Consider the following 26,486-nt stretch of genomic DNA (forward strand, 5'->3'; position numbering starts at 1 on the left):
TATATATATATATATATATATATACCCTTAATATTGGGATATAGTCCATTCTTTACTATTATTATTATACATTTGTTTATTTTTAATTAGGGTTGTTTTCACTTTATTTATCTATTTATTTATCTATCTATTTATTTATTATTTTTGGGATGGGGCACTCACATCAGCACAGACATTTGAAGGTCAGAGGACAATGTGAGAATGTGTTATCTCCTCCTGCCATGTGGGTCTCTAGGACTGAACTCAAGTCATCTGGCACATCCTTGTCAGCAAGTGCCTCTACCCACTAAGCCATCTCAGTGACTTAAAATGACATCGTTTGTTTCAAATTATGCCAAATTCTCAATTAATTTTTCAAAATATCACAATTCTTTAAAAACATTAGTAATCATCATTTCTTCATATTATAAAGTTACATTGTGGTCCAATATGGTATCTATAAGTCATATGAAGCAGGTCCTCTCTCTCTCTCTCTCTCTCTCTCTCTCTCTCCTGGAGATGAATCTGCTAGGCAAATGTTTTTCTACTGAGCTACATGCCAGTCCTCAGGCCATTTAAATTTAAATATCAATCCTGTGCTTAGGATCTATAAGAGTGCAAAGCAAGTTACCAAACTGTACACTACTGTAGTGTATCCTACAGTGTACACTAGTCCTGCGGCACTATAGCGCATCTGACAGTGTGCATCTTTTACTACAGTACTACAGAGTATGCTACAGTGTACACCTGTTACTACAATACTATAGTGTATGCTACAGCATCCACTAGCTACTACACTACTACACCGTATACTACAGTGTGCACTAGTTACTATGCCATTACAGGAAATTCTGAGGCATTTCAATCCTTGATGACTCTGCTTGGGACTCCAGGTCAGGGGATGACATTTCAGAGACTGGAGGTCCCTTTGCCCTAGCTGGATCTTAAGAGTTAGAAAGGAAGAAGAGAAGGAAGGACAGTGATAGTCAGGAGGAACTGACACTCAGGAGCATCCAATCTATGTGAGACACTGCCCTGTTCTGCTCTGACAGCCCTCATCTTCAGCATCCCTTCAAACACCGTTCCTCTCTTTAGTCTGAGGCTGAGTCACCAGGCAAGTGGCTCTGAACAAGCTACAGTCTCAGGGCTTCTGTTTCATGGTCTGTAAAATGGATTGGGGCTCCAAAGTCCCGGCTGTTCTGAGGACCGGGAAGTGCTGCTCATGGTGTAGGAAATGTCACAAACCTGCTCTCAGCTCTGCCACCTGCAAGCCGTGTGACATTGGGTAAGTCACTTCAGTTCTGCCTCAGCTTCCCCACTTTTAAAATAGAGGCCATAATACTTCTGGAATTGTTTTGAGAATTAAAGGCATTAAAATAACTGCCCTGGGACTGAGGACGTGGCTGTGCAGGTAGAGTCTAGCAAGCACAAGGTCCTGGGTTGGAGCCTCAGCACTGCATCAACCTGATGTGCTCTCTGTGCTTGTCATCCCAGGAGATAGGAAGTGGAGGCAAGAGCATCAGGGGTTCTTGGGGACATATCAAGTTCAAGGTCAGCCAGGGATGCATGAGATCCCGTCTCAAAATACAGACAGATAAAGAAGTAAATGATAAAATGGAAGCCCTTGAAGCATAGTAGATAATTGGAAAATTATACTAACCCTTCTCCCTTCCCCACCTCTCCAACCTCACCAAGCCAGAATTATTAAAGTCTAAACTGGAAAGTTGGAGAAAATCACCATTCTCTCTGCTCTCTCTCTCTCTCTCTCTCTCTCTCTCTCTCTCCCTCCCTCCCTCCCTCCCTCCCTCCCTCCCTCCTTCCCTCCCCCCTCATGCACACACATACACACACACACACACCACAGAAAGGAGATGGAGTAGGAGAGGAAGGGAGTGGAAGGGGGAGGCAAAGAGACAAAGAGACAGAGACCTATAAAGAGGGAAACTGAGGCCAGGAAAGTGCTGGAGTAACTAGAGGACCCAGAATTCAATCTCGCAGCACGCTCCCACCCTCGGAGTCCTCCTTTGCAGCCCGTGGCGCGCGTGTTTAACAATCTATCATCGCCTCCTTGTCCCACCAAGGGCAGGCAGCCCAGCCCTGTCCTGAATGGGCGGGACTACAACGCTGGGTGCCAAGGCCACCGGGCCACCGCCTCTCCCTAGCCGTCAGGCTTAGTACCACAAGAAGTCTGGTACTCTTGGGACCAGAACTGAAGCACCACTCACGGCCCTTCATTTAAGTGGAGGTTCGCTTCCCAGAGCCGCAGCCTTGACTCGGGACCCACGCGGGCTGGTGCTGCGCAGCGCAGGTGAGGGCGCACGAAGGGCGGGACACAGAGGTGGAGGTGACGTAGAGACTGGAGGTGTGGGCGCGGGTACAGGGGGTGCAAGACAGTCCTGTCGACTGTAGGCTCCTGGTTCCTCACCCCCCGGGGTGGGTAGGGAAACAATCCCTTGGAGGAGACAGAGTAAAGAGTACGGGGAGGGAGGGATTACTGTGTTGGTGTGAGCGTGCTTGTGTGCCACATGGCTGATGATTGTGGGGCCAAGAATTTTTTGGTGCCTATGACTTTGCCTTGAACTACAGGGTGGGTACTGGTGTACCACAGGTGTGCGCACTACCTGTGCTGGATGGGGGTTGTGAGGTGTCTGCTTTGTCGGGTACGGGGGCTACCGTTGCTTGGTGCTGAGCCCGATGATGGAAGGCGACCAGCATCTGTGTGTTGGTACCACCGAAAGCCTCCCTCCCCTTCTTTTCCTCCCCTCCCCTTCCTCTCCTAGAAACGGGGTCTGCTGTAGCTCTGAGTGGCCCTGAACTCCAGATGATCCTGCCTCCGTCCATCACCAAAACACTAGAATTACTGCTAGTAGCTGCTGAAAGGTTTTCAGAATGACAGATGACTCTTTTGTACCCAGGATTTGAGACAGTGCAAGCTCACTCACCCTGGATATAGAGGAGGAAGAGTGTCAGAAGCCAGGCTCCCTGACCCTTTCATCTCCCACCCCCTTAGTATGCAAGGGACACTTCTCTGAAACCTCACCCTTTATCTCCAGAATTCCAATGGATTCCTCGATACTGTTTTCTGCGTTTGTTTTCATGTGAAAACATTGGTCTGACACGTCTTCATCTCGAGGGCTGACTTAGGCTTGGCAGTCCACTGTGTTTATCCAGTGATGGGAGCCCTCCAGCACCCCGCCCCCAACTGACTGGGAAGGGCTGAAGCATGTGGCTTCCCAGTTAGGTATATATGATGTATGCTACAGGAGGATGCCGCTTTCAATGCAAGGGAAAGAAGACCTGGAACAGGAGGAATAAGGGTCTGTACTGTACTGTGGGGCCCAGAGGGGCCATAGCGAAGGAGCTTTCATAACAGCCTGGGATGGCCAAGGCTTCCTTATCATGCCAGCCTGTTTCAGACCCCAGTTCTTGCAGGAATGGGGGTGGGGGTGAGGCGTGCCCCTCAGTACCTCAGTTCTTTTCTTTGTAGAATAGAGATATTAATAGTACTTGCCCTGTAGGGTTACTGTGAGGACTGGCTCACTTCCTGTATATAAATAGTTTGCACAGTACTTGACACATGAAACACAGGTGGTGTCAGAACTGTGATAACAGTGATGGAGGTCCCCACATGACAAGGTCCCCGCACACCTCCAGGAACTCATTTCTCACAGTCTGAAAGGTTGGACAAGTGGAATCTCAGAGCCCTCCAATTTGAGCAACTGTGGAGTGCCATTCCTGTCCCAAACTGTGTCATCGGAGCTGCTTTCTCAGCGACTCCCTGTCTCCTGGCAAGTCGCAGGCTAAGAGGGGAAGTTGCAATGGCTGGGGGATAAAGTGTGGGAGAGATGCTGAAGGAAATGAGAGCAGCCTGGGACTTAGATGGGTGCCTCTCCATTCTGAGAACCACTGTAAGAGACAGACAGATGGCCTGTGCACGGTGGGGGTAAGCTTAGGAATTACAAGGGGCAGAAGCTGACATCTCTCTGCCTAGAACACAGAAAGCTGGGATGAGCAAGACGCAGATATTTGATCCTTGATCCAAAGCAGTTCTTGGGAGCAGGGTGTGGTTGTGTGTGGAGGGGAAGGCTGTGAGATCAGAATTGAGCAACTGGTCCACATGGGCCAGGAAACCCCTCAGGCTAGTAGTCTTTATTTCTGGGGCTAAAACATTTGTGTTGGCAGCATAAGAGCCCCTATTCCTGCTGACTTCATAGAACCAGTTTGGAGATGGTGCCCAGAGGCCTCGGAGGACAAGGAGACATAAAAGGCAGCATCGGGAGCTGTGGAAATATTTTGTGGGAGGGCATGAAAAAATATCTCCTGTGGCCGAGTGCTATAAAGGGCTGCCGAAAAGTCCAGGCAGAAGCAGGACCTGCCGTTGTCTCTGTGGTACACTGTCACCAGGCAGGGACTACTTCTTTCCTAGAGGTCCCATGAGCTATTCCACAGGGTCTGGAGGATAGAGCCCTGTTGAGCAGCAGGTGTGGCCCTGACAAACTTAACTTTCTGAGCATCCAATGATGCTTCTAGGAGGTGGGGCCCAGTGATACTGGCAACACTTCTGGCCTGCTTTCCTATAACTCATAATTCTGGACTTACTTGCCTAGAGTTGCTGGGTGATTAGATCCATAAATCCACCACCTCCATTTCCCTGTATTTCAAAAGAAACTGAGAAGCAAAAGTTTGTAAAGGAAAATATATTTGTTAACAGTTTGGCCAAACCTTGGGGAAGAAAGGTCTAATTTCTGCCCTAACACTCTTAGGGCTATCTTAGAATTTACATAAAGACACAAGAAGACCAGGTGTGGCACATGTTCTTAAGTCCCTGTACTTAAGAGGCAGAGGAGGAGGATAACAGTGAGTTCAAGGCGAACCTGGTCTACATAGTGAACTCTGGGATAACCAGCACTACATAGAGAGATCCTGTCACACACAAAAAAAAAGGCACAAAAGTAAGGACACACATAAATTTAGCTGTGAGACAGGTTAATGCATCTTTTCCAGAGTCGCAGGTGACCTGGTCCATGGTTGTCCTCATTTCCCTTATACAAAGATTTTCATTCAAACTCAAAAAGAAAAAAACTGAGTCTTAAAAAAAATCCCCTATTTTTGTTTGCTTTTGGTTTTCAGGGTAATGGGGACTTGAGACAGGATCTTGCATAGTTCAGGTTGACCTGGCACCTACTATTTAGTGAAGAATAAATAGGCTTGACCTCCTGATTCTCCTGCCTCTGCCACACTAATGCTGAAATTACAGAGTGCTGGGATTGCAGATATGGACAGCTATCGCCGCAAGATCTGCCCCTCCCCTTTGTTTTCAGAGTCTCAAGTGGTCCAGGTTAGCCATGCATTCTCTGTGTAGTGGAGGACAATCTGCAGCTTCTCCTTCTGCCTCCACCCCCTGAGAACAGGGATCAGTCACAGAGCACCATGCTCAGGTTATGCAGTGCTGGTGACTGAACCCTGGGCTGCATGTGTAAGGAACAAGCACTCTACCAATTGAGCCTCAGCCCAGCTCTAAGAGAAAATACCCCAGGGATACCGAGAGGGGTAAGACTCCCTCCTATTCTGGGCCTGGGAGAGTCCTTGGTTGTTGGTTCTGTTCATCAACAGTGAGTAGAACCATTTCCCAAGTCTTCCCATAGGCCTGTGAAGCATACTAAGTTTTGCAAGTGTAGAGAAGGTGGAGGCCTCATAACCGCAGGAAGAGGCACAAACCTCTTTCAATTGTTGTTTTGCTTTCTCTGAGACAGTGTCCACTATGTAGCCTTAGCTGGCCTGGAACTTATGTAAACTAGGCTGTCCTCAAACTCACAGAGATCCACCTGCTTCTGCCTTTGTACTGGGATTAAAGGAGTGTGCCACCACTCCCAGCTATGTATAAGCATCTCTTGGAATATTTCTACTCCCCTCCCCATCAGGGATTTAGCCTAATTACCCTGGTAGTCTAAGATTATCCAAACATTCTAAATGTCTATAACCCAAACTCCAACTTTCTATACTCTTGACAGTAACATGTCCTGATTCCCACTCTAATGCTCTAGGATTCTGTACCCCAACACCTCCCTGACTCCCATTTTGGCAATCTGACATTTACAAGCTACCGAGAAAGAAGCAGAAATATTGGATTTTGGTTCAACAGAAATATTGTAGAAACCCAGGAAAGGTCCCTTCCCTTCCAGCTAGACTGGTTGAAGGCTGGTCAAGTGCTATGCTCCCGGGAATGATGATGGTGAGCCCAGGGCAGCCCCCCTCCCAACACACACACACACACACACACACACACACACGCACGCACGCACGCACGCACGCACGCACGCAAGCACGCGCACATGCATACACATCGGACGGTGAAGGTAGTCAGAGTAGGTGTGGCTCTCAGGGGTGACTGAACTCAGTGGAGGGAACATTTGGGTACTGCTCAGGAGGAAAGAGTTGTGAGGATACTGGGTATCTCTGAGTGCCATTGAGAGAAAGACAGGGGAGAACACATCATAAGGAACCCCAAAAGCCAGTCTGTTTTCTCTGAGACATACCTGCTTCCACGAGCCTTAGGTGGACAGCATCCAGTGGCGCTGCAGGAGTGCGCATGCGCAGCTGGGCTTTAGCTGTGTGGCTTTTGTGTGTGTGTATGTGTCTGTCTGGTTCCCTCTCCTGGACTGAAAACCTGACCAGCAGGACTGAAATTGCTCATGCGCCTCTTTCCAGACATCTGTGTAGCAGAATGTCATTGTGCAGGGCAGACCTGAGGCGGTAGTTGAATAATGGCTCATGAGTCTGTGGATGAGTAGAAGCAAAAACAACAACTTCCAGGTCATTTCCCTCCTCTCCCAGCTCCACCCACAGAGAACTTCATCTCAGTTCTAATGCTGACAGCCTGTCCTCCAGGAGAACATTGGAACCGCTGAGGGTTCAGGTGAGGGCTGGTGTCTTGCCTCCCCCTCCCCCAGGCATTTCCACACTAGTCCTGCCTGAATCTTCAGACTGAAAGAGGAACTGTAGCTTCAGGAGCAGTTTAGGCTAGCAGGCAAGAATACTCTAAGGGTGGTAAATGAGTGGAGGGAGCCCTGGGTCCCACACTTGGGAGAAAGGACGAGAGTGGAAGTGGCCTAAGTCCAAGCAGTAAAGAAGGGAAGGGTGGCTGGGCTCAAGCTCAGGCTCCCACGGTCTGCTCCTCCAGTCTCTCGGCAGCATGGAACCCACAGGACACATCTGCCTTCATTCCCTGCTCCGTCACCTTCCCATCCAGTCATGGAGCCCTACGGCTAACTCTCCATCAGTTCTCCAATCTCTACCCTTATGGCACTGTTCCTACTCTGGAATCCTCCCCAGCCTTTTCCCTCAGGCCCGCATCTGGCACAGTGGCTTCTCCAGCCCAAACCCACTGTCCTCTCTCTTCTTCACAGGGATCACTGGGCTCTTCGGTGTTCAATATTCCAGTCACAACACAGTCATCCCAGGTGACCCTTCCCACCTTTCCAAGTGTGTCTGATACTCGATCTTCTCCACTTCCTGCTGTGCCCTGAGGCAAGAATGGTGTGATTTCAGGGCCAGCTTTGGTCCCTTCTGGGTTATGTCAGAGACTCCACAGGACAAGGCCCTGTGGGCTAATAAGCTCTTCTGTAATTCAGCGACCACATGCCTTGTATAACCTTAATGGGCCCTCTCTGTGGAAGCCTTGACTGCCTCTCACCATGGCCCCCTCTCCATTCCTCGTGGCTGACACTGACCTCTCCAGAGGGCTAGAAAGTAAGGACATCAAAAGAGAACCACAAAGAAGAAAAGACAGTTCTACCCCCGTCCACTAGTATTTTGGCCCCTGGACTCCATTCAGAGGCCCCTAAGCACTCGGCGTCCTTTAGTTCTTCCCTTAACTCCAATTCAATGTCTTGTGGGTGCCTCCCTCCTGAAGGCCCCTCACTCTGTCATTCCTGTCTCAGTGACCAGGGCCTTCACCCCCAACCCCAGGACCTTCCATCCCATAGTCCACTAACAGCCTTGTTTCTGAAAGGCTTCTGGCACTCTGGCGTCCTTGCTGTTCTAAGGCAGAGCTGAAAGGGAGCCAGAGTGTTTCCCTAAAACACAGCGCTTTGATCTTCCTGGGATACTCAGGCCACACCCTCACAGAACACACAGGCCTACAGAGCTTGGCAAAGGCAACTTTCTCTTGACGTTCTTCAGATCGTCTTTTGGCTCAAGGTCAAAACGTCCACTCTACCTCAATGGCCCTGTGCTTGGACATTTCACCAAACACATACATCCTTGATTTTACTTGTGAGAGACCATATGGGAGACTAGGAAATGTCACAACCTTGTCTTTTTACTAAAAGACTGTGGTTTCTTTGCTTCCCTCTCCCTCCCTTCTTCCTTCCCTCCCCTTCTCCTTTCCTTTCTCCCTCCCTCTCCCTGCCTGTCTGTCTGTCTGTCTGTCTCCATCTATCTCTTGCAGCCAGAGCTCACTAATGTTTAACTGATTGTGTTGTTCTCCTTAGAACAGAACATGAAGCAGGATTATCCTAGTGATTGGCTCCACCCAATCAGGCAAATATTTGTCTCCTTTTTATCTGGCAGAGGGGAAGTTGGGGGTGGGGTGGGGAGGTGTGGTGGGAAACCATACATCTTTCTTTCACTTTGACTCCTAGGATGCTTGGTCACCATGTTAGTCAGGGGTTTTGCCCCTGATAGGATCGTGTGGTACACATGACCGTTGTCTGAACCATCAGTTCTTTCTGGACAGAGGAGTGAGAAATCAAAGCACACAAAGAGTAACTCTTCTGAGAGTGTCTAGTGGCTTCTTGGACTTTCTCCTTTACTCTAGTCTCTTCAGCCTCGTGAATCGTGTGCTCAAATGCACAAGGTGTGCGCCAGGTCAAGGCATTGTGTTCAAAGCCTTGGTCTACTACTGTGGAGCTTTAATAGTGTCAGACAAATAGCTCAGAACTATAAGGACACCACTGCACCTCCCTCGGCTAGTGTTGGAGGGCTAGCTGTGCTAGTCTCAGGGCTCAGAACGAACAGTTCCTGGCACATCATAAGCTCTGTCCTGGGAGGGCCAGTGAGGAGAATCTGGTTCTGTCTGGAGTATCCAGTAGCTGACCTCTGTTGGAGATGCCTTCTAGTAAGTTACGGCAGGGCTTCAGCTTGCTGCACTGACACTTCCCAGGATGCTCCAAGGTGCAAAGTTCACTCTTTTAGCTCACTAAAATTGAGCTGATCTGTGGCCAGGTTCATCCAATAGATACAGAAGCAGCAGAGGAGCTTGGACTAGTGCCTGTGCCCTGATGCCCACCCTGTGTTCCCCAGAGGTGGATTCTGAGCTGAGCTGTAGACAAGCACTATCTGTCTTCCTTTGTACAGACACCAGGTCTCCATATTTAGCCCAGAATAGGCCTCCACCTCCATAGTGTTGGGATTGCAGGCATGTACCACCACATTTGCCAAGAACTGTGTTACTCCTGCTCATCACTAAATCACCCAGAAGAGCCCACCAAGCATAGAGGGCAGGAGAGAACCCAAAATACAAGAAGGTGGAGGGTGAGGCTTTACCAGAATGGTCAAGCTTCCTCTGCCTAGGAATGGCCCTGTCCCCTCTAAAATTCCCACTAGCCTACCTTCTGCCCTTTGAACTCCAAAATGCAGAGCGACTTTTCTGAGTTTTTAAATCTTACATCCATTTTTATGTTGGTGTGTATATATGTACCTGTGCTGTGTGGAGGTGAGAGGACCACTTCCTGGACTCTTCTCACCTTATCTCTTTGCACTTATGTCTTCTCACCTCTTTGAGGCGGGGTCTCTCTTGGTTCTCCTGGTACAGTGCGTGCTCTAGACATAGCTGTCCTGCTGAGTTTCCATATGATTCTCTTGTCTTTGCCACCCATCTCACTGCAGCAGTGCTGAGATTACAAATGCATTCCACTGTATGAGACTTCTTACTCGGGTTCTGACTCAGGTCAGGCCCTGCGGTAGGAGCTTCTGCTCTCTGAACCTTCTCCCCAGGCCTAGCACATTACCATGAGCCAGCGGCTGAGTGGTTATGTCAAAAGCTATCTTCTGAAGGACTTTTGCTTGTTTTCTCTGTGTGGTCTGGCCAGGACCTTTCTAACATTAGCCCACTATACTACTAAGTGGCCTTAAGTGATCTGTGTCCTTGGGAAACCTTGTGACCTGTCTGTGAGGGAGCAAAAGACTATCAGCCTTTGGAGAAATCAGGTCCTTTCCTTCCATTTCTTTCTGTTCTGTAAGAGCCTTGCACCATCTTGCCACCAAACTAAGCTTAAACCCTACATAGGCTCTGCTGGACATGAGTCCATAGGTATGCTGTTGTGTGAGTGTGTGTTGTAGACTTGTGTACCGAGTCTGAATATGGTGGACATACTTCAGTGAGGGATACACCATGGGCACAGGCTCCCTGCTCTTCTGCTGGGTATTTGTACTTTCCTAAGATGACAAACAGCAGACCCAGGATCCTGGTGGGATGAGTTGAAGGAGCACTGTGGCTCAGCCACAGCACACCCCCTACACCCCCAGTCTGAGTACACCACCCCAGATTACTAGCCAAGAGCTTTAAGAGACACCAATGCCCAAGGAGGCCACATCTCCTACAGAGCCTGACCAGGCCTCGCCTATTCCAGACAGAACGGAGAATGGTCTTGAGGGTGGCAAAGAGCCACTGGATAGAGGCCTTGAGACCTAGGATATACAAGAGACCATCCCTCCCAATGGCTCCTTCTCAGTCTTCAGTGGGCAGGAAGAGCGCTCATCTATTGCTGCAGGAAGCACGGTTCTGGAAAGGGTAGATATACCAAGGAAGGCCAGAAGGAAGACAATGAGCTTGAGCCAGCAGTGGTCACCGGGGACAGGGCTCTCAGGGTAGCCTGGCTGTGTGGGAGCATCTGACTTATTGTAGGTGGCTCAGGGCAGAGAGGTCATTTTGGAAGAAGGCTCAGTGCCCATTGTCTTTGGGCCACTGAAGGTCTGAGGATAGTGGGGCTTTTGGCCCTTCCTCTCACACCCAGAGCTGAGCCGGCAGAGCCTGCTTAATCCCCTAAGCCTTCCTCTTCTTCTTATGCAACTGCTTTTGTTCTGGGGAAAGATGAGGAGCCTGTGGTGGCTGCCACCGTACAAATCTCCTATGGCATCTGGGCTGTCCTGGAATTGTGGGCCTGGGAAAACACTGCTGTGGACTGGGAATCCTGGGGTACCCTGGAGTGAGGTATGTGGACAGCACAGGCAAAGGCACAGATGCATACAAGCACTGCACCCCACGGTGTAGATGTGACTGCACACCCTGACCAGCCCACACGTGTGTGCTCCCAGCATTCCTACACGTTGACTTCCATGTCCTCCAGCCTGGAAGCCAACCCTCGGATACTTTGGGGCTATGCCCCCCGCCCCAGTATTCCCTTTCAGGATTTTCCCTACACAGGGACAGAGGGATCTTCCTGGCACTGACCTGCTGTTGGGTGGGAGTGGAGGCGTCTTTGTTTTCTCTGAAGTCACACTTCTCATCAGGAGAAGGACCTGTTACCAGGGGCTCTCTCAGGGTCTCAGGATGTGAGGAGCATGTGACACCCTCTGTTACCTTGGTCTCCACAATGTCTTTTTGTTGCTGAGATGACCAGTCTTCATGATACCACCAAGATGCAGGTGCCTTCACTTATTACAATTACTGTTATTATTATTCCTATTATTATTGTTATCATCATTATTATTACTACTACTGCTGCTGCCACTATTATTATTGCTGCTGCGACTACTACTACATCTTACAGATGAGATCCAGAGAGGGACGGACACTGGTTAAGGTCACATAGCAAATTCAAGCAGAGTTGACCAGTGCCATCTTACCCTTGGGCTAGGGGAAAATGCTTTCTGCCTCCAAGGCTTAGAGTATGAGAAATGGGCTTGATTTGGAGCCTAAGGGATAGGGCAGGCTGGGACCACTGAGCAGGCTTCGTGTGAGGACTCTTTATCTTCCTACACCTGGAGCAGCTTAAGCTCCCTCACACAGCTCCGCTGTGAGGCCCTTTTATGTATACATGCCAGGGAAGTGGACCAAGGAACAACAAGGACACTCCTGCCTTGCCTTGTGACCCAGGCAAGGCCCCAGCTCCCTGGGGCCAGAGCCTCTGCTGGGGTAGGTCAGAGGGTGTATTTCCTCTCCTGGCCTGCAGAGGGCTTGCAAGCCAGGCTCCGGGCACAAATCAAAGCTTTGGCATTCCAAACTGAAGGAAGTCTTCCCAAACCTGGGAAGACTGCCTGGCCTTAGCTCCTGGCCTGCTTCCATCCTGTAGGGCCTGGTGTACAGTCTCCTCCAGGCCAGGTGGGCTTCTCCAAAGAGATACAGAAGGTGGCACAGGGAAAGGAAAACCTAGTAAGTCCTGAGGAGACCCCTAGCTCTCTCCCCTACACACCTCTCTTAATTTTTCTCTAAAGCTCTCATCTCAGATCAGAGACTTTGCTCTGCCCCCTCGCTCATAGTAAATGCCACCAGAAGAGGAGGAAGGGGACAAGGCATAATCCGACTGACAGGGAGGGGCTGTCCAGGCCAGTCAAGCACCCAGGCAGAGCTACCTATTGCCTTCTCCTGGTCCCGCCCAAGTTCCTGGATGGACTAAGGTTGGGGAGGAAGAGAGTCATCCCTGTTCTGCCCTTCTTCCAAGCCACTCTCCTTCTGAGGAGCCATTCTTGGTCCCTGAAGAGTGGTGTCTGGACATGCATGGTTGGAGTCACAGACAACAGATTTGTTAATCTTGGGGTCTGGGTCTCCATAATGAGCCTTCCAGGCACTGCTGAGAAGCCAGGGTAATTGTTCCCTGTGGCAGCAATGAGCAGGAGCCAGGCTCTGTCCAAACCTGAGAGAGGCCAGGAGGAGAGCTGGCATGTAGCTAGGAGCCTCCCTGTGACCAGCCCTGGGCCTTGAGTGCTCCTTCCCTCCATCTTCCCAGCAACCCTCAGGCTAAACTGATGGTCCAATGGTCCCCAACGCTAGGCTGAGTGGGCAGAGCGGGGGTTGGGGGGTGTTGCGGGGAGTGACTTGCTCCTAGCCCGGCAGTGGCTGACTCAGCCTTGTGCCAGACACTTGAGCAAGAATATCTCCAGATTGAGCCCTGAGATACAGTATCACTTCCCCTCCTGGTAGTCCCAGTTACCTCATCTGCCACCTCTCAGACTCCTAAACTCTGTGGCACAGGGACGGCCTGGTGGCAAGGGCTGCTTCAGGAGGCTAACTTACTCCAGCTCTCGTGGCTTGCAGATGGTTGCTGTGTCAGGGGGAGTTTTCAGGTAAGAGTGTTTCCCTCCTCCGGGGTTTGCCGACCATGCACACCACTGCAGTTCTGGGTGCAGTGGGCTGAGTAGGTGTGGGTGGGTGTGGAGCCTTCTCCTTCCTCTTCATTTCCTCTACCTAGTTCTGCCCAGAACTATGCTGCCCAGCACAGAGGGATGAGGCAGAGAGGACTGGAGTGGAGGAGATGCGAACATGGGAACCTGGCTGTGTCTTGGGTGGGGAGGTGGAATACTGAGGCAGAGGTCTGAGTTTGTTTTCTGAATGAAAAAGGACTTTTTTTTTTTCCTTTCTGGACCTGAACTTCTTACCAGTGAATTCGAGTAGCTGAGTATGTGTCTGAGTATTGTCTGTGCTAAATGATATAGCATATATGTATATGTCTTTAATCCCAGCAGCAGGAAATCTCTGTGAGTTCAAGACTAGCCTCTTCTGCAAAGTGCATCTCTTGTGAGTTGCAGGCCAGTAAGACCCTATCTCAAAAGAATCCAAAGACCCTGCTTTGTGTCAAAGTTTAGAGAGTAAAGAGGGTCCCTCAGGGAGAAGCTGGGCAGGACTCTCAGAGCTGCTCAGGCGCCTTGGCAGGAGCTAACAGGAAGGATGCTAAAATACAATGTAGCCTGAGGTTAACCCCACTGGGAAAACTGATTCCCTGAGTCCAGGCATGGCTTGTTAAGGGGAAGAGAAGCAGAGTAATTGAATGTATCTGGGAACTGGCTACATCTTTCTGAGAGTTTCTGTTCATATTTGAGGCTGCTGACCCTGATGGAGGGAAGGCAGGCAGAGGCCCCGTGTTTGGTACTGCTACCTGCTGAAGGCACAAGGCTAGCTTTGCAGCTGACTCAGCCTTCCCAGTGCTGGGATTGCATGCATGTACCAGGTGCTGTGCCTTCCATGGTGCATCTGCATGTGTGTGCAAGACAACGGTGTGAATGTGTAGCTCGTGAGCATGTGTGGAATGTGCATGCCTGGACACACTCTCCAGTGCCAGTGGGGGTTTGCACTGCTGAGACCCCATTTGGCTAGGGTCAAAGTTCAGCTTGCTGCAAAGCATGCACACAGCCCTGGGTTGGATCCCCAGCACTACATGGCACTGGACACAGTGGTGATTATCTGTCATCGCCCTACTCAGGATGTAGAAGCAGAAGATCAGAAATTCAAGGTCATCCTCAGCTGTGTAATGAGTCCCAGGCCAGCCTGGAGAAATGATACCCCTATATATTTTTTTTCTTTTTCTTGTCTTTTTAAAATTTCGTTACTATTTGTTAGTTTACCAGAAAGCAGGGGCATCACAGTCTCGAAACTAACAATAACTATTGTCTCTAGCCTGTCCTCTTGCTTCACCTTGGAACTGTTCCTACAGACTTCACTGGGGGGTCCCTACAGGACTGTCTTCAGTGCTGAGACTCTGTCTGGCTCCTCTGTGCCACCGTCCTCCCTCTGAGGCTCAGAGCTGGCTGGGAGCCTCAATTGTCCCATTGAACCTTTATGACACCCCAATGTCTTCTGGAGATGCTACTAGAATCCCATTTTACAGACAGGGAGATGGAGGTCTGTGAGGAGAAATGCCTGTCTCAGGATTCATGGAATTCAGCCTACTGGAGGCAATACTGGACTTCAATTCCTAATTCCTAACTCGGTTTTCACTGCTGCAGCCTGACTAATGTACTAGCTGTCTGGCCCAGTGAACACCTCAATGAAAGAGTAAATAACTCCTTTGATACAAAGCTGAAAGTGTGTGACTGGGGAGATGGTGCTGTAGTTAAAGTGTTTGCCATGCAAGTGTGAGGATGGGGGTTCGGATCCCTAGAACCCACGTGAGTGAGGTAGGTCCAGAGCCCAGAAGGTGAGAAGCTGGCTAGTCAGACTAGCTGTACTGACAAGGTCTCGGCTCAGCTGAGCCCCTGTCAATGAATAAAGTGGAGAGCAATTGAGGAAGATTCTAGATGCCAAACTCAGGCTTCAACACACACCCAAGTGTCCCCGCATACCCATGTGTCCCCATGTATGTGAACATACATGCTCATACATCATATACACAGACACTTGAGAAAACTGGAAAGTAAAAGAAATAGTGCCCGTTAATTTACCAAGCACCCAGAAGGCTGCAAGTGTCTCAGGAAGTGCGTTCAATCAAGATGAGCTTCGTCTTGGAGAAATTAAAGCATTGTCTCTGGCTTAGGCAGGATGGTCATGGGTGCAAAGCCAGCCTGGCCTTCACAGTGAGTTCAAGGCCAGCTACTCTATGGAGCGAGTCCCTGTTCCAGAAACAAAGCAAGAGTTTACTTAGATGAATAAATTAATAAAGCTGGGAACAGAGGCGTACAGCTGCAATCCCAGCTGGGAACAGAGACAGGAAGATCAGGAATTCAAGGTCAGACCTAGTGGCAGATAGAATTCAAGCCCATTTTGAATGAGACCTTGTTTCAGACCTAGAGCTCTAAGCCGAGTTTTCCTGCATCTCTGAAGGAGGAGTGAGTTGTCCAAGCCTGTGATTGACACTGATTTGGGGAGAAGACCTAGGGCCAGTCTCTCATGGAGCTGAGTCCATAGGGCCTGGCTGCAAAGTATGCTCTCTCACCCACCCTGGTCCTGGGCTACTTCCCCATTTGTCTCTGAAGTAGGTTTCTAGGGTGGACCTGGCGACCCAGAATCCTGCTCTTCTGCTCTGATTACTGGTGTCTAGTTAGGGTGAGAGCCCTGGCCTGGGCACGTGGGCACATATTTCTCTTCTCCCCTGCCCAGTGCTGGGTCTGATGGTGATAGCTGTGTGGGAGGCAGGCACATGTTGGTCTGTGGCTGGAGCCCAGACTGCATCAGTGACATTTGTGTATGTGCTGGATACCAAAGCCCTAGGAACTAAGAGACTCACTGTCTCCTTAAGAACTTATAGGCTAGGGAAAAAAACTAAGAGCATAAGTTTGAGTACAGACTGGTGAGATTGTTCAGTGGATAAAGATGCTTCCCAAAGATCCTACAACCTGAGTCCAATCCCTGACGTGGGAGGAGGGATGGTTAAAAAGAGAACCAACTCCTTAAAGTTGCCACCTGACTGCCACATATATTGCTGGGGCCAGCACACAGACAAGCATGTGTGCACAGATAATAAATAGATAAATGTAATTAACGACAGAAAGGTCTGCAGCAGTTGTGAGCTGAGCTAGGCATCCCATGACAACTCTAGTTTCCGTGGCCTGGGACAAGGTAAGAGTTTTCTGTGACACTGAAGGCAGCTCTTAGTCCAAAGTGAGGGAACCACTGTCTCTGTCACACCAGAAAAATAGAAACAGCTGCTTCAATGAGTTCCTGAGGCCCCGAGGATGGCAGAGGTGTTAAAGAACAATAGAGCCCAGGGAGAAGAGAGGCTTAGAAACAGCTGGGTTGGAATCCAGGCACCAGCATCTCAGCTGTGTGGTTCTCACACATTATTACACCTCTCAGAATCTTAGTTTCTCTATCTGTAAAACTGGATCATAGAACCTACCTGACCAGCTCCTAGAGCAGATAAAAGGAGGGCATGCATATAACATGACTTGTAGGTCCTTAGGAAGTGCAACAAAGAGGAGACTTTTCCCTGGGCAGAGCTGAAATTTAAAGCAAAACACAAAACTCATAAGGTATCAAAACCTAGGCTGAAGAGATGGCACAGAAGTTAAGAGCACTTGCTGCTCTCACAGAGGACCCAGGCTTGGTTCTCAGCACTCACATGGTGGCTCACAGCCCTCTGTGATTCCAGTTCCTGGGTATCTGATATGCACTTCTGACCTCTGGGGGCACCAGGCAGGGATGTGATGTACATACATACATACATACATACATACATACACACACACACACACACACACACACATACATACATACAGGCAAGATGCTTATATACATAAAAAAATAAACAAAGCTTTATCATGTCAGAATCTACCCAACATTCACAAATTCTTGACGCAGTGCAGAGTCTTCCATTAGCAGCTTTGTCTATGTCCCCATCACATGACAGAAGTGAAGATGCCTCCACATAGGAACGAAAGGAGAGACCCAGAGAAGCTAATTCCTCTTTGTGAACTAATCCAACAGTAAAGCAGATAAAAATTATGTTCAAAACACACTCTTGGAACAAGCCTCCTGGCCAACTGGAAATCTCCCCCTCTGACTCCCACGTTCATTGCTAGATCCACTGAGGTCCCCACCCCAGCTTTATTACAAACCTGTCTAAGTTCATACAGTAACTCGCGGTTTATAAGCAGGAAAACAGGCACCAAGAGTGACAAACTTGCTTAAAGTCATAGAGCTTGTAGAAGGAGAAGGAAGATTCAAACTCTGGACTGTCCCATGCCAAGGGGTACTTACTCCACAATGTGAGGCCTCAGAACAGAAATATATACAATAACTAAATATACAATGAAAATGGCAAAGATATGGGCAAGAACACACACCAAAGGAACAATCAGGGAAACACAAGGGAAAACCACAACACACCAATCCACACCCAGTAGGGTGGCTATGAGGAAAAAGATACAGAATTTAAAATGTCAGCAAGGTTGGGAATATGTGTGTTAGAGCTCACAGGCAGCATGCAGGGAACCCTGAGCCTGCACATACACAGACAGGCAGCATGCAGGGAACCCTGAGCCTGCACACACACAGACAGGCAGCATGCAGGGAACCCTGAGCCTGCACACACACAGACATGGGGCAAAACCGCGCACGCCTGTGATCCCAGCAGTTGGGAGGTAGAAGCAAGAAGGTCAGAACTTGTAGGTCATCTTTGGCTACATAGTGAGTTCAAGGCCCAGCTTGGGCTATACAAGACCATGTCTCAGAAAGATAATAAAGGTTTCAGGTGTGACATTAGCATTCTCATCAGCTGCTGGTAAGAACATAAAATTGCACAATTCTTAGGAATGCAATTAAACAGTTCCCCAAAACTTGAACTTAAAATCACCATAAGAACCAGTAGTTTCATTCTTAGACATACACCCAGGAAAAGTGAAAGTACCTCCATGCACTGGGTGTGGTGGCGCCAGTGTGCAGTACCTGCACTTGGGATGCTGAAGCAGGACTGGCTCAAGCTCAAGGATGGCCTGAGACACAACTGTGAGACTGTTTCAAAACAAAAACAAACCAGACACTGGGGAGGCGGCACAGCAGGCAAGGTGTTTACTGTTATTGCAGATGCCCTAGGATCAGAAACCAATATCAGGCTGATCACAGCTTGCGGGGAACTTTAGTTCCAAGGGATCCAGTGCTATGTTGTTCTCATCAGGCAAATGAACAGACAGACAGACAAATATTTTTTAAAGCAACCATCAGGCTAGAGAAATGCCTCAGGGGCTAAGAGCACCGGCTGTTCTTCTAGAGAACCCAGGTTCATTTCCCAGGACTTACATGGTGGCTCAAAACCATCTGTACCTCCAGTACCAGGATCTTCTGGTGCCCTCTCTGGCTTCTGCAGAAACTGCACACAGGTAATACACATACACACAGATAAAAATCACTCATACACATAAAATAATAAAGTTAACTTTAAGCTGGACAGTGGCAACATATCCCTTCAATACCAGCACTCAGGAGGCAGAGGCAGGCAGATCTCTGAGTTTAAGGCCATCTTGGTTTACAGAGTGAGTTTCAGGAAAACCAGAACTTTTTTTTTCTTTTCAAAACATGATTTATTTCTGTAGCTTTGATGGTCCTGGAACTTGTTCTGTAGACCAGGCTAGCCTTAAACTCAGAGATCTGGCTGCTTCTGCCTCCCAAGTGCTGGGATTAAAAGAGTGTGCCACCAAACCAAGCCAATGTTTAAACTCTATACAGAAATGTTTATAACAGCAGTATTTGTAATATGCAAAAGTAGAAATAACTTAAATTCCACAAATTGATAAATGATCAAACCAAATATAGCATATCCATATATTCAGCAATAAGACTGAAAGTCTGATCCGTGTTACCACGGGAGTGAACCTTGAAGACACATGAGTCTGATCCGTGTACCACGGGAGTGAACCTTGAAGACACATGAGTAAGCTAGACACAGAAGAAGCACATGTATGATTTCAATGCCATGAAGAATCCAGAAACAACACATCCATAAACACAGAAAGGAGTTTAGTAGTTTGGAAGGGAGAGGAGGAAACGAAAGGGGAGAAAGTGCCAATGGATGCAGGGTTTCTTTTAGGACAGTGGCTCTCAACCTTTCTAACTCAGTGACCCTTTAATACAGCTCCTCATCTTGTGGTGACCCCTGACCATAGCATTATCATGTTACCACTCCATAACTGTAATTTTTCTATTGTTATTAATTGTACTGTAAATGTCCGAGATACAGGATATTTGATGTGCGACCCTGATGGGAGTCATAACCCACATGCTGAGAATAACTGTTTTATGGGTAATGGAGAAATTAATTCACGGTTACTTGATCCTGTTGGCTTGAGGCCCATAGTAGAACACAGCACCGGGGCAGCAATGCTTGGTAGAGCAGATATAGAGAGGCAGAGAGGGCGGGAGAGATGGCTCAGAGATTAAGAGCATTCTCTGCTCTTCCAAAAGTTCTGAGTTCAATTCCCAGCAACCACACGGTGGCTCACAACCATCTGTAATGGGATCTGATGCTCTCTTCTGGTGTGTCTAAAGACAGCCACAGTGTACTCACACACACATAAAATAGATAAATCTTGAGGGGGAGGGGGAGGGAGAGAGAGGAGGGAAAGAGAGAAGGGGTGGGGTCCCCAGTGTTCTCTCTAAAGGCACCCTTTCTCCCTGTGATCTGCTTTTTCCAACTAGACGCCATCTCAGGAGGTTTTTGTCATCTCCCATTAATGCCATCAGCTAGGAAACAAGCCTTCAAAATGCAAACATTTAAGATCCAAACCGCACCACAGAAGGCTGAGCTGGCACTAACCATAAGACAGGCAAATAGAGAAGTTTCACTGAGTTTCCTGGCAACTGACATGAAAAGAAGGCAGCTTCCTCCAAGTAGGATACCACATCTAGCTTAACCCCCTTTAAATTAAAACAAAAAATAGACTGTATTCATTTTGGACTGTATTTGTTTTGCTTTATGTAGATGAGCGTTTTGCTTGCATTTAAGTATTTGCATCATACGTGTGCTTGATGCCTGTAGAGGTCAGAGGAGAGCATCAGATCCCCTGAACTGGGATCATGGATGTCTGTAAGTACCATGTGGGTGCTGGGAACTGAACCCAGGCCTTCTGCAAGAGCAGCCAGTGCTTTTACTGCTGGGCTCCCTAGGTCATTTAACCCTTCTTGAAAGTATACAACTAAGTCACATTCAGCACATATACCTTACTATGCAGCAATTGCCAACATCCATCTACAGAACGTTATCAACCAAACAGTATCCAAAGCCAAGCTGTGCCACAAGCCTGAGACCAGCCTCAGCCACACAGTGAGACCCCCGTCTTCAGTACAAGATACTCTGTACTCAGGAAGCCATGGCTCCTCACTCCCCTCCCGGCCCCTGCACGTCTATTCTGTCTCTGGACAAGTCCTTCCTGTAAGTATGAGTGGCCATTGTTTTACTTGGCAGTCTGTTCAAGTTCCATCCATGTTACAGCTCACTATCAGAACTTCCTCCCTCTTTAAGGCTCTGGTTTGGACTCTAGGATGGAATTACAAGACAATCTGCTAATTCCGAGGCATGTGTTTATTTATTTTAAGAAACCTCCATAGTGTTTTTCACAGTGGCTGAACCATTTTATATTCGTGTCAGTTATGCAGAGAATTTGGACTTCTCCATCTCCTCACCAACCTTGCTATTTCTAGTTTGTGGTTTGGGCTTAAAAATTAAGTATGTATGTACGTAAGTACATACGTATGTATGTATGTATTTATGTATGTATGTATATGTGTGTGTATGTATGTATGTATATATGTGTATGTATGTATGTATGTATGTATGTATGTATGTGTTTTTTATTGTGTGTGTGTATACACTGGTCTGTGGGTAGAGAGGAGCATGCCACAGCACACATAACTTCGTGGGAGTCAGTTCTCTCCCTCCACCCTGTTTTGAGGCTCCCTCTCTCTTGTTTCTGTTGCTGTGCTACACAGAAATGAGCATCCAGCCCATTCTCCTGTCTCTACCTCCTGTCTTATGTGTGTGCTGGGACTACAGATGCATGCCACCACATCTGGCTTTTTATATGGATTCTAGAAACAAGCATTGTTACCATCTCCCTCGTGCCCAGCCTCTCTTTAATAATGGGTATCTCCTGGCTTTAATTCTCATTTCTCTGATGACTAGTGAGGCCGAGCATCCTTCTGGTGTTTATTAGACATTTGCACATCTTCTTTGGAGAAATGTCTATTCAAGTCTTTCACTGACTTTGGATTTTTGTTTTGTTTTGTTCTTTTGTGTGGTGTGTGTGTGTGTGTGTGTGTGTTTTGTTTTGTTTTGTTTTTGTTTTTGTTTTTTGAAACAGAGTCTTTCTATGTACCCCTGGCTGGCTTGGTACTCATTCTGCAAATCAAGCTAGCCTTGAACTTGTATTAACTCATAACCAGACAAGATTTCCATTTTTTGGTCTTTCTACTCTGATGATAATGTACCTTTTTACACAAAGAATTTTAGTTTTGATGAAATCAAATTAATCAATTTTACTGTCATTGCCTGTACATTTGGTGTCATAGCAATGAAGGTTGCTTTAATTGCAAATATCTAATACATTTAATTGCAAATGTATGGAATTTATTTCTTGGTCAAGGAAAGTTTAATCAGTTCATGTAAAAGAAGGTCTTGGTCTGACACTGCTAGACCCAGCGATTACATCGTATTCTCTTCTTTTGTTCTTTCTCTTGCGCTCTGCTGGGTTCCTACACACTCACGTATGTTTTTTCCAGAAGTACTATGCTCTCTCGGTCCTCACACTGAAAACAGAAAACCTTCTGCGCTAGTCACACAAAACAGAAATTCCTGAGGCACAATCTAATTGGTTACCTCCAAAATCAATCATTGGTGAAGTGTCTTGATGGATGTCCTCCTGATTGGTCAGCTCTGGGTCAGGTGGAGTAAGATTATCACTGAATAGAGAGAACCACTGGACAGGCAGATATTCCTCCCAAGAAGATATGCAGGAAGCTGACAGGCATCCCAGGTCTGTCAGGAAGCTCTGCTTCAGAGAACATCCTGCATGTTGGGCTTCTCGTGGACACAGGGAGATTCCTTCTAGTTAGTTCTGAAAACTCCCTGACGGAAGCAGCACACTAAGAAAGAGTGCTGAGGCTGCTTTCTCTGTCACTCCAGATACTCCCTAACCAGCTGTGGCGCTGGAGTGATGTTCTGAGTTCACAGTCAGTGGCCATCTGTTTATCTACTTTGGGCTAACTTCTGTGTCTTGCTTTCTCATCCTGAGGAGATAATGACAGTCCTATCTCACAGGGTCTTTATGAGGCTTGAATGGGCACATGAAGGTCCATTGTTGCTTGTCTCCTTACTAGTCTCTGCCTTTTCCAGCCATTGTTGCAGGAACACTGGTGTCTCCCACTCTCCTCATTACTGTCAAAGGCCTCATCTGGCTGAAATGCCCCTGTTCTCCTGATTCCCTTGGCTACATCCTTGCCACTTGCTCCTGGGTGAGGTCTCCCTGCCTGCAGAATCCCTTCCTGCTTAAGCCTCCCGGAGGGCTCACATTGACACCTGCTTATGATTATGGAAAGTGTCCCTGTCCACACTGAGCTCCTGCGGGCAGGACCTGCTTGTCTTCTCAGCGCATGGTCTTTCAGCAGTAGTCTTCCAGCTATCAACTCAAGAAGAAGGAAGACTGGGAATGAAGAAGAGCACAGCTGGTCCCAGGAACTGAGAGCAGATCAGGGTTGGGAGATCCTGTTTGCATGCGAGTGGCCGGGTGTGTGCTAAGAAGAGAGAAGTCAACAGACCTGGGTTTTGTGGAACTCGACTCTGGGAAGCTAGAGAGGGCCAGAAAGACAAGTGAGGATGTCAGATTTTTGCTGAGCCATGTCTGCTGTCTCGTGGACAGAGGAGGAGCTGACAAATGGAAACACGGAGGGCTAAGACTAGCAGAGATTCCGGGTTGGTGTGGAGCAGGGCCTCAACTCTCCCAACAAGAAAAAGGCAATGGGCGGGCTCCAGTGGCCTCATCTTCGTAGGGTTGTAGAACATTTTTCTTTGGACAGGTTGACCTCACTCTCATTCTGTAGCTGAGGATAATCGTGAGCTCTGGGTCCTCCTCTGTGAGCCACCATGCACCATGTATGCAGTGCTAGAGATCAAACCCAGGACTCCATAACACTAGACACGCAGCACTGAGCTGCATTCTGATGTAAATAGTAACTATCTTCCCCGTGCCACTCCACAGACTCTCTCAGACCTTACCCCACCCTGCATAGGGGCCAGATCCACCAGAGACCAGATGCTCAGGGACTTAGTCAACTTTGTAGGCTCTAAAACCAGAACACATGTTGCCACCATGAGGGGCTGGGGGACACAGGACCAGGACACAGCTGAGGAGTGTTGATGAGACACTCTTTCCCAAGGGACTGGGTGTGACTCTGAGCTCTACCACCCAGGCAGAAACCAGACCATGCCCACAGCTCTCTGGAACAGATGGCACAGGGTTCCTTCCTGTTTTGCCCTGTTCAGCCTTGTGTTGCAGAGACACAGCCCATCATGTGTGCCCCTTGAGAGCCATGCTGGACACCAGAGCAAGGCAGGGGCCAGAGGCTGCTACCATCTGGACTCTTCTGGATCCCAGCAGATGAATGAATATCTTTGAGATTCATGAGCCAGCTGCTCTGACCCGCACCCCAGATGGCCTTGCTGCCCCAGAGCCAAATGCCTCTCCTCCCTTGGTTCAATTTCCTGTCCTGCAAATGTAAATGCAATGAGAACTCATGAATTCTAAGGGCACCCTCTGCTGTCATCAACGGGATGACCTAGATGGGCCTGAAGGAGGACCAAATCCTAGAATCTTGCGAGTTCCCAGGAACCCCAGCCAGTACCTTGCTTCTCTAGAAGCACCAGACCAGCATATCAGGAGTGGTGATGGGACACAGAGGTGAGACAGTCCCTCCAGGTTGACTGAGGGCCCTTCCAGAGGGTATCTCGAGTCACCTATTGCCAGAGGTCCTGCCACTCTTCCTTCCTTCCTCCCTCTCTTCCTTTTTTTCTTTCTTTGTTGTTGTTGTTGTTGTTGTTGTTTAGAGACAGAATTTTGTTTTGGTTTGGTTTTTTAGGGACAGAGTCTGTGTATCAACCCTTACTGTCCTAGAACTCATTCTATGAACCAGGATGGCCTCCAAATCACAGGGATTCTCCTGCTTCTGCCTCTTGAGTGCTAGGATTAAAGGTGGCCACCACCATGCCTGGCCCTGCTGCTTCTTTCTAAGTTCCCCTCTCTCTCTTATACTGCCCAGGCAAGGGTGAGGCTCTTTCCTGGAAGCCGCTGGGTCAACTCTCCTCCCCGGACCCTGCATGGGCTTCAAGTGGTTCTCGGACGGATGTCAAGCCACAGCCACTGCGGTCTCTGAGCCCCTCAATCCTCCGCGCATGCTCAGCTCATCTGGGAGGTTTATGAGCTCCTCAGTTTCATCTTGCCAACCTCACCTAGGGGACAGGGTGCCTGCTGTTCCTCCTCACTGTGCCCTGTGCTTGACCACAGGGGTGTGTGAATGGGGTGCAGGCAGGAAGCAGAGGGCTGGCCCACAAGTCTGACTATGAGAGAGGAAGAGGCACAGCTGGAGAGACGCTTGTTGAGAAGGAAGTGTAGGCTGAGGGTAAAGAACCCGCATGGGGAGCTAAGAGAGGGAGGGCAGGAGGAGGCATGGGCCCGCGGGGCTGCAGGGACAGGAAAGAAAAGGAGCAGACCTTCAGTAGATGGGAGGAAGCTGATCCATCTGAGGGCTGCTGGGATTGAAGATATAGACGTAGACGTGAGGAAAGAAATAAAGTAGGCTTAGAAGAGAAGAGTATGAGATCATGCCAGGTCAAGCAAAAGGCTGGAGACCGGGCACAGGGAGGGAGACAGCAGGACCTGAGTCCAGCCATGCTTGGCAGGGTGTGAGGGTGAAGAAGCCTGATAATGCCACGCTGGTGGGATACCAACCCGCTAGCTGTGTACACACCGGACTGGGTCTGGGGTGGCACGGAGAGGCCATGGCTCTACTGTGCCAGAGGCTGGGTCCGAGGCCCCACACAGAAGGGGCGGTTTTATAAAGTTAGAAGCTGGGTGTGCTGGTAAGGCGGACAGAAGCCAGTTTCGGTGCCTGGAAGGCAGATCAGAGAAGACAGAGGCCCAGGGATGTCAGAAAACAAGGCAGAGAACTGAGGCGGGCAGGCAGCCTCTTCCCTATTTCAGCTGGGACTGTTTATATTCCGAACTGCTTCTAAAGCCAGACAGAAACAGTTCCAGGAGTAGCCTGTACAGACACTTTATCTCTGCTGCTCCTGATCCCCCAAAACCACATACTGTAGGTCAAATGGAAGCTCGCTGCACAAAGTTCAAGACAAGTTCCCTGTGTCCCCCATCAGGTTTCTGCTCCTAATGCCAGTGTACACATGCTTGAGCCACTCCTGGGATTTAATCCTCCCACAAATACTTAGTGAGCACCTACTGTGTGCCCTGCACTGTCCTAAGACTGGAGAAGTAGCAAGGAAAGGTGAAAACCTGGTGACTACACCAAGAAATAAGTAGAACAGTTGCTCAAAGAAGGTGAGTGCAGCTAGGTTCAGTAATGCACACGGAGTCTAAGCACTTGAGGGGTTAAGGCAGGAGGATCACAAGTTCCAGATCAGCCTGGGCTACAGAGTAGGACTCTGCCTTAAAAACTCAAACAAAATGGGCTGGTGTATAACTCAGTTGGTAGAGTGCTTGTCTAGCATACATGAATCCCTGGGCTCATCCTCAGACTGTATAAACTAGCTGCAGTGGCACATGCTTATAACCCAATCCCAGCACCTGGGAGGTAGAGGCAGGAAGATGTCAAGTTCAGAATTATATTCGGCTATACAGTGAGTTTGAGGTTAGCCTGGGCTACAAGAGACCCTGTCAGAAAGAGAGGAAGAAAGAAAGAAAGAAAGAAAGGCAGAGAGAGAAAGAAAGAAAGAAAGAAAGAAAGAAAGAAAGAAAGAAAGAAAAGAAGGAAGGAGGGAAGGAAGGAAGGAAGGAAGGAAGGAAGGAAGGAAGAAAGAGAGAGAGAGGGAAGGAGGGAGGGAGGGAGGAAGAAACAAAGGAAAAGAAAGAGAAATAGA

At 48.6% G+C, this 26,486-nt stretch overlaps 1 protein-coding gene across 2 annotated transcripts in view; it reads left to right on the top strand.

The window, feature by feature from the left end:
* The first annotated feature begins 2,254 nt into the window (after positions 1-2,254).
* Positions 2,255-26,486, top strand: part of P2ry6 (pyrimidinergic receptor P2Y6) — a 35,495-nt gene continuing 11,263 nt past the window's right edge. Inside the window, exon 1 of one of the 2 annotated variants that reach the window (XM_028770690.1) lies at positions 2,255-2,287. The gene's annotated coding sequence lies outside the window, so the exon portion shown is untranslated. Of the gene's footprint in view, positions 2,288-13,168; positions 13,264-26,486 lie in introns of those variants that run through there. The other variant, XM_028770689.1, reaches the window with a different exon arrangement.

Source organism: Grammomys surdaster, unplaced genomic scaffold (genome assembly GCF_004785775.1).
Source record: "Grammomys surdaster isolate TR1022 unplaced genomic scaffold, NIH_TR_1.0 203, whole genome shotgun sequence".
NCBI lineage: Eukaryota > Metazoa > Chordata > Mammalia > Rodentia > Muridae > Grammomys > Grammomys surdaster.